Below are 13,571 nucleotides of genomic sequence, written 5' to 3'. Positions count from 1 at the left end.
ATTCAACTCCTTAAAAACCTTCACAGGAAGAACATACATATAAACAAATGTATGTATTATATGTATATATATATAAAGCATCAGCAGAAATACCATAAACAAGCTGGATGGGCAAATTTGGGCATTGAAGACTATTTCCAATTCCTCAACTGTCACTGATCTTAGATAAGTTAGTTCTTATTTCCCCTGACCAAGAGAACAATTGCCTCTTCTGTCTTAAGTAATTCAGGAACATGGAATTGGTGGTATACTTTTCATTTTATCTTCTGTTACATTCTCTCCAATTCTGCCCCTTCCTATTTTCATTTCCATCACTTTGTTTGAAGGTATGTTTATACGTGGTGCCACCTTGTGTTGGGAAGGACCTGATAAAGTATGTTATGAATGAGTATTTCTATTGCTCTCCCTACAAAGATCATCCATCTCCCCAGCGAACAAATACATAATGAGACCCCACTACCCTTACTAAGCTTATTTGATTTTATTATATATTTTAATCAAAATCCAATAAACCATGTCCCACAAAAATTTTCCAAAAATTATAATTTAAGTAAGCAAAAATATCATATGAATTAATATTCTTCACAGTCCAAGCAAACATCAATGAAAAGATCATATATCTAGTCCTTGTCTTCGTATATCTAGAATCACTCATGTTCCAAAAAGATCTCCTTATGGCTACTTTTTGGTTTTTTGGTCATCAATTTACAATAAAATAAACCCTCAGCATTTCTTTAGCATATTCGAAATCTAAACGTTCTCATGCCTTGAAAGTGTGTTCCTCCTACATGACGTAGCAGTCATTGGAAGAGATTCTTAGACCGCAATCCGTAACAGAGGAGGGAGGAGCAATCTTGAGCACTCTTTCCTCAATTTTCCTGGGAATAGGCATGTGGTCTTGGCCTCAGATGTTTCAATGGCCTTCTATTTCCCTTGCTATGTTCGGCTAACCTATATCAGGATCTGTGCCTCTGACATGAAGTATCTAGGAACATCAGGTGCTGAGGAAACTCAGCACATTTTCAATTTCGGCTGTTAGCAACAGCGTTAGGGAAAGAAAACAGTGACAGGACAGCAAACAGTCTGGCATCTTCCTTGTTCTTTTTTCTTGTGCTCTGGTATGAAGTCGTTAAATTTTTTCAGTGGGAATGTCATCACTCCTCACACAAGAGGGTCATGTCAAAAGGGTGTGAACAGATTAAATAATTATTTTTGACAACATTTACATCACTTTCAACCATAGTGTTAAAACTTACTTAATGATGTGTTACATATATTTAGGTGTATCTAGTTGTTAATCATGTTTTTCTATGGAAAACAATCATTCATGGGAATTCCGTTATGATTTTCTCAAGACTGGCCATGTGCCCTTTGCAGTTCTTCATTTATATAAGTTCACAGTCTCTGGGGCTATGGCCTAAGGCAGAAATCTACTCTTACAGTCCCATTTGGACTTGAATCTAACAGAGGCTTCCCTAATGAGAACTGGAAGACACTGAGTTGATAGACTGTTGAATAGGGAAATGGGCTTTTCTACTCTTGGATTAAGCTGACACCCAGAGTCGTACTTCTACCTGAGATCTCCCACCACCCATGCTCATGCTACATCCCTACATGTTGAATAAGACCTGTGAATGTGAAAAAAAAGAAGACTACTGTTCACTAAGGAATTCAGTTCTCATCACGAAGATGAGATCTCTTTGAGTTTTAAGTTCATAACCCTCTTCTTTTCAAGCTTTAAATAATACCAAAGTTCTTAACTTGCTTTCAAGAAGGGGATCTCTTGTAGCCTTTGTGTGTTCATAAAATTCAGAATCATATACATAAATAAAGTTCATATATACATACATAAAATTCAGAATCATATATACAATGATGTTAATATTCAATTACGATAAAGCATTAGTTCCTTCTACCTTTTATGGCAGCTGTCATTATCTTGCCTGACAAAATGTTAAAGTCACCAACAATACTACACTGTCTACAAAATGAAATATGCATCCTTCTATAATCCTCAGCAGAAACTGTGATCCTAAGTCTTCCCAGTCTCTTCTTTCAATACTTCCCTATATACGTAATGTTTCTACAAAACGGGACAATCTGCTGTTCCTTAAATATGCCCTGTATTTACAATCTCATTTGAAATTTTGCTTACGCTCTTTACACAGCCTGAAGTGTGTTTCCAGTCTTCTTTATTTTATCTCAGTTCTGAAGCTTACTTAAAACATGCATTCAAAGAAATACTTGGGACGCATGACTTCTGGAATCGTGGCTTGGGGAATTCTGTGGACCCTCACCCAACTGAAACAAACGTAACTGGTAAAAATTAGAAAAATATATAAATAAATGAACAACTAACCAACCAGCCATTTAAAGTCTCTGTAAATTGACCTAAGGGCATACAATAAATGTGAAGCCTGTATTGAAGAAAATTTACTAAATCTTGCAAAACTGTGAGTCTGTGGCATTTGAGCCATGACCCCTCTGCCCCAATGAATTAGACAGAAGCTACATTCTGAGTGGGTGACCAAGAATCTCTTCCTACAGATTCCAGTCAAGGGCAGCAGTGCCTCCCCAGGAGAGGCAGGGTACCTGCAGGTCTCACCTCCACATGTCCACATTTCGGAGACTAAATTATGGGCGAGAGCAGCCCAGGGTTCAGGGACTCCCTTTTCCATCCAGTCCCCACTCATAGGATGGAACTTCTACACCAGACATAGCAGGCCAAGAGACTGGGACCCCAATCACCCTCACTTCAACTCGCTTGTGGGGTGGGAGGTTCCACACCCTGAGAAGGAAGCCTTGAACGGAGACTACCGCTCCTGACCAGCTCCTTCCTCACAGAACGGGGGCATCACTCTGAGAGACGTGGTCCTCTGTCCCTGCACCCAGCTCTGGAATAGTGACTCAGACATTTTTCCCAGGGGGAGAGGCAGGCCATAAAACAGAGAGGTCTGAAGCTCTCCCCAAGTGACCCAACTTTTTTGGGACAGAACGCAGGGAAGTTCCAGCCTAAGGGTGCTCTGAAAAACAGTGGAGATTTGGTGGCAAGCAATTAAGAGCTGGTAGTTCCACATGAGCAACAAGCTAAAGGTGGCCAGCTAATTTAATAGCGAAAACCAATGAGAAAGACAAGAATCCCTCCTGGATTCAGAACAAGTCTGAAAGACTACCCTCAAAAACTGCCAGTTCTGCACATATTAGGTAATCAACCATTCATGTTAACATGACTTAGGGAAAGAACCAAAACTTTTCACCAATTTGACCATCATTTTCTGTATTTTCCTAAAATTATAATTGCATAAATTATATTTAACTGCATAAATTGTACCTTAAAAATCTATAGATCTTTAACTTAGAGGAGACAATATAACACAGATTGTTTATGTCCTAAAATAAACCAACAAAAGGAAATAATCTTGCAGCCACATGTTAGATATGATGAAAATATTAAAAGGGATCTAAGATGTATTTGGAAAGAATTAGGAAAAATGAAAACCTATAAATCTAAAATAAAGAATTTTTGAATTATAGACAAAAAATATAAGATAATTTAGGTTGAAAGAGCATGTGTACATTATATTTATTATGTGTAATTAACATATTTGTTTTTGATTTATATAAATGCAAGAGATAACTTACTATTTTTACTTGAAGTTTTATGAATTGAAATGATGACTCATAGATGTTTTAGTTTTCTGATTTGTTCATAGTTTTAACACTGGAGAAAATATTTTCCAGAAATGATTATAATCACATTGGATGTGTACTATATTTAGCAAGGCATTATATAATGTTTTTCATCTGACATGAAACATCTGGAGACACAAATCAGCAATGGCTTCTGTTTCTTACTTTAGATAATTACATACAAATCTTAATTCATAAAGCTTCTGCTTATTACAGGATAGAAAATAAGTAAATAAAATTGTGTGGGGAATGAAATGTGCATTTCAAAAAAATAGTGAAATAAGAATATTTTAAGGATTCTTTACAAATATTTACAGTTGCATTAAATATATCATTTTTTAAATTTTAACAATTCTTGCCACTCATAAAAAATGTACAAATTAAATATTAAAAAATAGAAATATCATATGGGACAACAACACAACAGACATGTTTTAAAATCTGAAAATAAGTAATAAAATGTATTAACTACTTTCCCTTCCACCTAGCTATTCAGTTCAAAATCAACATATGGTTGACCCTTGAACAACATGGATTTGAACTTCATGAGTCCACTTGTACACAGGTTTTTTTCAATTACACACACTACAACATGATCCACTGTTGAATCCAAAGATGCTGAACCACGGATACAGAGGGCTGACCATAGGACTCGATCATCCCCAAATTTTGGTATCCGAGGCAGGTCCTAGAACCAATCCTCTGTGGATACTGAGGAAAGACTGTAGGTGAATTTTCGAATGTGCAGTTTTCAGTGTCCCTGACCTCTTCTTTGTTCAAGGGTCAAGGTAATTAACTTTATAACTTTCTTGGTTCCTGTTCTGTTACTGAGCGCAGACTCTATTTTACTTAAATGTAAATATTCTTCTGAGAGGTGACAACTGAAGTCACCATAAGCAGGTGGTAGCACAATGAAAACAAAAGTTAATGACATCTCTGTACCAGTGTGCAAACAATGATATGGGAAGGCAAAATATTCTATTTATTGTGGTAGGAGTGAGATTAAGTGATAACCAATCTTCTATCGTGGAGAGCCATAGTAATGACAGACCTTTATTACAGGGACTGTACCCATCCTCTCCATGTAGGCTGTTACCTACGCCACTCCACCTCCATCCTTGCTTCCTTGCTTTGGGAGAATTACTACCTCTCAATGCTTACAGAGATCTCAGGAGCAAAGGAAGAATAGGACTTGACCAGCACTGAGTAAGAGAAATAACTGTCTTATTTTGTAAAGGGCACACAGGGTGGGTCCCAGTTGATTGGGATAGATAGTGGGGGAAAGAGAAGAAGGAAGTCGAAGTATCTGAAAATCATTCAGGCAGTCATACAGGTTTTCTTGGACAATGATGTATCTGGCACTTGCTTTCTCCAGCTCCCAGAGGGAGGCCTACACCTCATCTCAGTTACCCACCAGAATAAGGAAATGCCTCCTGCATCAGAGAAAACTGCATGTCTCAGGGTTCCCAAGGTTCCCAAGGTCCCCAGGCACAGGGAAGCTGGCGTTCCCAGATCAGTACGATAAGTAGCTGGCACACCAATTCCAGATAACCTTGTGCCAAGCAGCCTTTACATTCCACGCAGACAAGTCTTATCCTATTAAAAGTAGGAGCCGTAAGAGAGAAAAGGGTCCCAGCACAGGAATTCAGATCTACACTGGCCCAGCAAAGACCTGAACATACCACTCTCCCATTAGTTTTCTACGCTGCACAGATTCACAAACTTGATGGCTTAAAACAACACACATTTATTATCTCACAATTTCCTCTGGTCAGAAGACTGGCACTCCTTAGCTGTGTTCTCTGCTCAAGGTCTCACAAGTCTGATATCCAGGTGTCAGGAGAGCTGCCGTCTCATTTGGAGGTTTGATCAGGGAAAGAGCTACTTCCAGACTCTCTCAGTTTGTTGTTGCCAGAATTAGTTCCCTTGTGCTTCAACTCCTAGAGACCAGACCTCTCCATAGGCAGTTCACAATATGCTGTTTGATTTTTCCAAGGCCAAGAATAAAGTGCCTTTCACCTCAAGAAGAGCCCATGCCCTCTTTAGAGGGCTTTCACCTAACTAAGTCAGTTCTACTGGAAACTCCCTTTTGGTTAACTCAGAATCAACTGATTTGGGCTCCTAATTACATCTGAAAACCTCGCCCTTTCTCATGTAACATAACCTAATCACTGGAGTAACATTTCATTGTAATCACAGACTCCCACCCAAGTTCAAGTAGAGGGGATTACACTGGTCTGAACACAAGTAGGAAGGCTTCTTGGGGGCTGCCATAAAGTCAACCTACTTCTCTGCTTTTCTGTGGTATGATGGGCAGATCAGGAGAATCTATGCCTTCCCTTCCTTGCTGACCTTTGGCTTGCATTGAAGTGTCTCCCTCTGTAATCAAACCTATTTATGAACCTATTTAAGTGGGATTCAAACAAAATCCCGATTTAGGCATGTCAAATAGAGAGCCATATTGGCCTCATATTTTATGGCAAGTTGACAACTTGCCCAACCAGAAGGTTCACAGTGTCCTCTTATTTTGTTTCAAGATGGGTGTGTGTGTGTGTGTGTACTGAGAAAAATTATGTTTAGAATATTTTTCTCAACTCCACTTCATCTGCCTTATAGATTGGAGAGGTATAACGATATAATCACTTCAATCTGACTGCTTGTGTCTGCAAGGCCACTCTACGACTTACTAGTGGGACAATACTGGACAATTTGTGTGTACCTTCTCCATGTTCTTTTGTATGAAAAATGGAGATACAACAGTACATTTCTCATGTAGTGGTAGAGATGCAATGTTGAGTTAATGTTAGTGTAAATGTGAATGCTCATATTTTTCTTCCCAAAAGTAATATTTGAAAAATTGGAAGAGAATGGCTTGAGGTCTGCTAATCAGATGATTTCAAAAAAGAACGTGAAAATAAGATGAACAGAAAATAAACCTGGCATCCTTGAATAAAGCACAGAGAACATTTTTAGACCCTCACCTAGATGGATTTCCACTCTGGTTACGAATAAATATGATCGTAAGATACACCTGAAGCAGAATCAAATTTTTAAGATTCAGCTCAAAAATATTAAAAAATAAAAATAAAATGTCACACATTTTCAGTAAGTTGGTCATAGAAATATGTATTTTAGCTTAGATAATGTCTAAGTGTTTAAAATTGGTTATAATGGACATGAAAAAAAATCTCAACCGTATACTCATGGAGAATTGAAATCAAAATTAAAAACTCTGTGTAGGCCTGTCTAGGATCCAGGAAGTTAAAGATCTAATAAACACAACTTTGAGGTAGCAACATATTAGTAATAGAGAATATTTGGCTGTTACTTTATGATCTACACTGTGATTTTGACATATATCTCTGATTTAATCATAGTCCAAATATATGAATTATATAATGATATTATGTCACTTTTTCAAATGAACAGATTCAACCTCAGTCATATTCCAAAAGATGGAAAAATAATAAAGACACTCTTGCTGCCACGTGAACTATGTTCTATGACTCCAGATCTAAGGGATTTATCCTCCTCCACAGTGCCTATAATATCTTGAGGGAAAAGAGACAAACTGATTCCTTAATTCAAGTAAGATATTTGTGTTTATAATGGTTTAATACACTACTCCCAAGAGAAATGTTTGATATTTCATAGAAGTTGTATCCCCAAAGAATAAGCAAGAAAAAATAGTGCATACCCCAGTAAATTATACGCCTTCCTTTTTTTAAAATGTGAAAAAAAAACCAAGTAAAACATTTCACTAAATATTTCACTGATCCTGTATCCTGTGCTTTATTTCAATGCATCAGAATACTGTATTTGTTTACCCAGACTTTGATCTTAATTCAAAGTGCCATTTTCCCATATTTCTTACTCCTCTTAATTAAATTTTACCTAATTTGTAAATTATTTTATTAATTAAAGTGTGCTTATTTTTTCCTGTAATAATAGGATGTTTAGGAGAAACAAACTGCATCTTTAATCACAGAGTTTCATGTATTAGACTTTAATGCAATTTTATGATACGGAAGACAGCTTCATGTGAGATTAGCAGCAATATATCTTCATTAAAGATTGTTGAGGAAAGTACAATGATTTCAAATTTGTAAGCATATTGTTAAGCTAGAAAGAAAAGCAGCAAAGCGTATTAACTTGTTTTGTCATGGGTGTATGAAACTTTTGAAATTAGAAGAGAAAAATAATGCTTGGTTTCTTTTAAACAGTTAAGAGAATTAAATACAAAAGTGATTTTTGTATCTCTTGTGTTTTTATTAGTGTCTCAGCTATTACTAGAGAATTTTAATAATGTTTTGAAAATTTTGGATCTTCCATTAAGAGTGACTTTTAATTACTACTTTAGTAACTACTTTTCATAAAAACTATTCAACATGTCTTTCAAAATGTTTTCAGTTTCTTTTAAATCTTTTGAATTTTATTTGACAAGCCATCCAGACTAATCAGATGGCAGTCATATTTCAACCCAGAAATGTTTATATATTTCACAATCATGTTTTTAAGCCATATTTTTATCATGCACATATTCAAGTTTTAGTCCTTATTTCTCCTTAGACTCAAATTGTCTTAAACCTACACTGATGTAATAGAATACTGATACTTGTACTCCTACTAATGCTAATGCTGCTGTTATTACTACTACCAATAATAACGACAATCATAATAACAGCAACATATTTTTCCATTCTTTCTCTGGCCATGATATATGACCATATACACTTGACCTGAGGTAATATACTTCATATTTATAACATGCTATGTATTAGTCATAATTATATTAATCATATTTTATACATGGTGAACTGTAATTTCCCACATTCACACAGATAATAACTGGTTGATAATAACCAGTTGAATTTATGTATACAGCCTTTCCTAGATTCTGGATTTTTTAGTGTAGAGTTAGGAAGATTTTTCCTATTCCTGGGATATGATAGAAGTCACCTGGATAGTGCATGCATGTTTTCCTTTTTAGTATTTATGTAATTCACTTTTTAAAATTGAGATTCTGGATCCATTTGGGATTTAGCCCTGTATACAGGATGACATATGGATCCAATTTTATCTTCTTTCCCAAATAGCTATCCAGTCATCTCAACACCATATATTTTTGGTTCATCATTTCTCCACTAATTTGAGATGCTGCTTTTAGCCCATGTTATATTTCCATATGAAATGATTCCATATATAAGCTTTCTATTATGTTTCAATGTCTCATCTTCCAGCAAATTATTATTTAAAATATAGAGATTTTAGAGTAAGTTTTAATATCTGGTAAGCCTGTATCAGTCAGAATTCTATCAGAGAAGCAGAACATTTATATGCAATGTTGCAGACATTTGACTACCTGTGAGTGTGAGAGATGAGTGAAAAGACTCTGTGCATCTTTTGTCTTTTCATTTGATGCTGCACCTTCAAGTATGAAGGGCAGGCAGTCAAATAAGGAACATGGCCATAAAGTGGGGGAGGACAAGGACAAATTGCAACAAAATGCAAGCTGCAAGTAAACTGGAAACTATGTTTGTGTCTCACCATCTCCAAATCTGATGGTGTTTGGGTCCTGCAGGAAAGTTGGCAAACTTCATCACGGGCCTAAATATGCATCTCAAGAGTTGGGGAAGGTGGAACAGTTTCTGTTAAGCTGCTGCTCTATGCCAACGAGGTGAGCCAGCAGAGAAGTATCAATGTGGCTGACCTGAAAGAGCACGTGGAGCTTCTTCACCAGCCTTCTGATTATGAGAGCAGCATGGGTGCTGCTTCGCTTTCACCCTCCAGATGGCACACAGATTCTCTCTCATAGCCTACCTTAGCCAGAGTATATCGGGAAGGAAATCTGAGGAAACATAATTTAGCAGAGCCACGTGGATGTTTAATAAAGCCACCACAGTACAGCTCATAACCCCAGCATCGAAACAGGACTCCTAAAACCACGTGTAGCCTCTGAATAAGACAGACAGTAATGTAGGCATGTTCCATCAGACCCGATGCAGCTGTCCTACGTGTAACTGCAAACAAGCTTACTCTTTCCCCAAAAGAAGGTACTAAAGCTCTTTTCCACCTTTAGTTGGTGTTCATTATTTTTCTACTCGAGTCTCAGTAAATACTGAGATATAAGGTTAACAACTACTATTAACATACTTTATTGTTGTTGGTAGGGTATGATAAGAGGGAAATTCGTATATATACATACTGTTGAGAATTTAAGCTACTCCACGGTATTGCTGCCTCAGCATCCATTCTGCTTGACCAAGCAAACTGTGGGAGCTTTGCACTGACACTAGCCCCTCATGCTCAAGCATGCCCTAGAAGACAGCCTGTAGAGTCACAAGCAAATGCAAGTTCCCGAAATCACATTGCCAAAAGCCTTTGTGATAAATATTCTCCTCTGTCTTCCAGGGTCTTCTCCTGGTGTGTCCTGCGAAGTTTTCTGAAGCCCTACTCCTTTTGGTGTGAATTGAGCGATCTGACCTTAGCGCTGGAACCCCAAAACACTCCACCTGCAGACCCTGATAAAGGTGTTTGTTCTAGGTCCTGTCTCCCACTCTGTCTGCACCCTGCCTTCACCTAACCTTGTGGCCTCTCAAGGCGTGTTGTGTACTTCCTCCAGGACCTGTGAGCAATAAATATCTCTATTTCAATTTCTCTTGTGATCTTTGTTGAACCTTGGTTTACCATCTGACACCTGGGGATTTTACTTAACAAATGTTAATTTAACAAAGTCATAACACATATATGCAGAAGCAAACATATTCATATCAAAATAAGAAAGAACTACTGGTAACTATTGTAGTTTTTGTGTCTGCAACTATTCTCATAGTTACAGCTGGTATTTATAACTACCTTCTCCCACTACTCATTCTGTGTCTTTGGCCCAAGCACCTCAGCCGGCTGTGGGTTTTTGCCAGCTGGGATGACCCAAGCCTTAATCCCTAGAGCAAGAGTCACACTGTCTAGTTGGGTCTTTGTAGCTTTCCCTTGACTTCAATCACAGGACATGGGAGCATTAAGTAACAGCCCTAGAAGACTTCCAACGTTCCAGACATACTCCTCATTACCCCTCCTGCATAGTAGCAACACCAGTTCTACCTCAGTTATCAAAATCAATCACCAGCACAATAATCCCCTTCTTTGCCAATTAATTTACTGACATGGGGAACTCAAAGTGTTTATGTGGTAGTCTCAACTTCTATGTGAATGGGTCCAGGGCTGTGGAAGTATCCCTGACTTGGGGTTAATAACTCTACATCACCAGACGCCAACATTGCAGGAATACGGAATGAACATTTTGCCAGTTGATTACTATGTGATTGCATAAACATATTGCCACTGAATGCCCCCTAAGTAGTAGAAACAGGGTCAATAACACCTTTAAATCTAATCAGATTAGAAAAACAACTCCAGATACCTAAGAATCAATTCAAAGAATTTTTCCATCAAGGTTGTTTCTGGAAACATTTTTGATAGCAAATTCACTATCAGTTCATGTTCAATCAGAAAAGTAGAACCACCAGAAGGAAGAGAAAAGCTGTTTTTTTAAGGCTGTTGTCATCTTATCTGATGTTGGACCTTGAAATCAGTAGGGCAGGCAGTCAGGAAGGAAAACTTAAATTATTTTTTTAAAAAACAATTTTGGAACAGGACACTGCTTCCCCCTCTACTTTCTCAAATATTCTACATGCAATTATTTTGCACTCATTTTGTAAATTATTCAATTTTTTTCACCTGGAATAAATCCTTCTCAAGACGGATTTATGTGACTTTTTATATTTAGTTTTTTAACTTACCTTTTTCTTTATTTTTTCTGTTTCATAAGCTTATCTTGATTTGATTTCCCCTTTCACCATCTTTGTTTCTTTCCTCACTTCTCCATGTTCAGCAGATTTTGAAGTTGCCTTCGTGCAGTTTAGGTGCTCTGCAATATTGAAGAAATTATTTAATTTGTAACTCCAGACACCTGCCCTGTGGTAATACAAAGAACAGCAGAGTCAGTCATCAACCCAACAGATCGGCCCATGTAGTTTTCTTTGCTCTGTCCAGCATTGCTTTTTTGTTTTGTTTTGTATTTTGGTTTGGTTTTTCGGGGGTAGGTGGGAGACTTTCATCTTTATGTAAACACATCCTCAGACAGGCAGTACATGTTACAGTGTTTCATGTGAAATCTCATATGAAATCTCACTTCATAAGCTGGGGACCTCAACCATCTCCCACTTCTGAGGAGGAACTTGGCCTCCAGGCTTACCCTCTCATCAGGTACTTTTATCTGGCATGAGGGTTAAGTCAGAGGTGACAGTGTTAGATAAAAATGCCTTATTAAACGCTTCAAAGATTTTGTAAAATTTGATTTAGAACTTATTAGGTCATAGGTGAATTTTTCAAGAGAGTTATATGTGTTAAAACCATCTTGAAATTGTTTATGAGGAATATCCAGAGTTAAGAAGACAGAATGTACACTGTTACTTCAAGGTGCTTGCTTACTGAGAGAGTAGAAAGCTAGGATGTTGGTGTAAAAAAAGAATGGCTAAAAAATTAAGTTTAAAAGACAGGAGGACATATTGATACCATAGGCAGAGGAAAAAGGATACAGTTAAAACAATAAAAAGTACTGTTTCTGGAGCACTTACCATGTGTCAGAATTTTAAGTTAAATTATTAAAGTAAATCACAATTCTAATCTTCATCTTATTGATTAGGTGTTATTACTATCATTGCTTATTAATATTTGAGAAATAAATTTGATACATTTGACAAAATAAGGGATTAAATCACTAGTTCAAGATCACACAGCTAATAATTTAATACAACTAGAGGATGAATACAGAATGCTTAGAATCTGAATAACTTTATCTTGTAAAGGAGAAGAGAGGTGAGTGAAATATCATTTGCTTGAGAGAGACACTCATTTTCCTCATTCACATACATATTGCACATATAATGGGCAGGTCGGCTAAATATGAAGACCAACTAGAGTAGCAAGAGTATGGGACCAAAGATGAAGCAAGGTTAATGCAGAAGTCTAGCATCCAACTGCTCTAAGGAGACTATTTCTTATTTTGATCCTATTAAAACCTCTTAAAAATGTTTTAGGGGGGATTGGTTCAAGATGGAGGAGTAGAAGGACGTGCTCTCACTTCCTCTTGCAAGAACACTGGAATCACAACTAACTGCTGAAGAATCATCGACAGGAAGACACTGGAACTCACCAAAAAAGATACCCCACATCCAAAGACAAAGGAGAAGCCACAATGAGATGGTAGGAAGGGCGCAATCACAATAAAATCAAATCCCATAACTGCTGGGTGGGTGACTCAGAAACTAGAGAACACTTATACCACAGAAGTCCACCCACTGGAGTGAAAGTTCCGAGCCCCATGTCAGGCTTCTGAACCTGGGGGTCCGGCAATGGGAGGAGGAATTCCTAGAAAATCAGACTTTGAAGGCTAGCGGGATTTGAGTAGAGGACTTTGACAGGACTGGGGGAAACAGAGACTCCACTCTTGGAGGGCACACACAAAGTAGTGTGCGCATCTGGACCCAGGGGAAGGAGCAATGACCCCATAGGAGGCTGAACCAGACCTACCTGCTAGTGTTGGAGGGTCTCCTGCAGAGGCGGGGGGTGGCTCTGTCTCACTGAGAGGACAAGGACACTGGCAGCAGAAGTTCTGGGAAGTACTCCTTGGCGTGAGGCCTCCCAGAGTCTGCCATTAGCCCCACCAAAGAGCCTGGGTAGGCTCCAGTGTTGGGTCGCCTCAGGCCAAACAACCAACAGGGAGGGAACCCAGCCCCACCCATCAGCAAAAGCTGATTAAAGTTTTACTGAGCTCTGCCCGCCAGAGCAACAGCCAGATCTACCCACCACCAGTCCCTGCC

The 13,571-nt window shown here is 38.0% G+C and overlaps 1 long non-coding RNA gene across 2 annotated transcripts in view; it reads left to right on the top strand.

Annotated features, from left to right (window-relative positions):
• LOC103012212 (uncharacterized) overlaps positions 1 to 10,318 on the top strand; it is a 150,209-nt gene extending 139,891 nt beyond the window's left edge. Inside the window, exons 2-4 of one of the 2 annotated variants that reach the window (XR_452426.2) lie at positions 4,753 to 4,896; positions 7,120 to 7,278; positions 10,102 to 10,318. This is a non-coding gene — a long non-coding RNA (uncharacterized LOC103012212). The remainder of the gene's footprint in view (positions 1 to 4,752; positions 4,897 to 7,119; positions 7,279 to 10,101) is intronic. The other variant, XR_452427.2, reaches the window with a different exon arrangement.
• The last annotated feature ends 3,253 nt before the right edge of the window (positions 10,319 to 13,571 follow it).

This window comes from Balaenoptera acutorostrata, chromosome 18 (assembly GCF_949987535.1).
Source record: "Balaenoptera acutorostrata chromosome 18, mBalAcu1.1, whole genome shotgun sequence".
NCBI classification, from domain to species: Eukaryota; Metazoa; Chordata; class Mammalia; order Artiodactyla; family Balaenopteridae; genus Balaenoptera; species Balaenoptera acutorostrata.
This window is presented reverse-complemented; position numbering and strand designations above follow the sequence as displayed.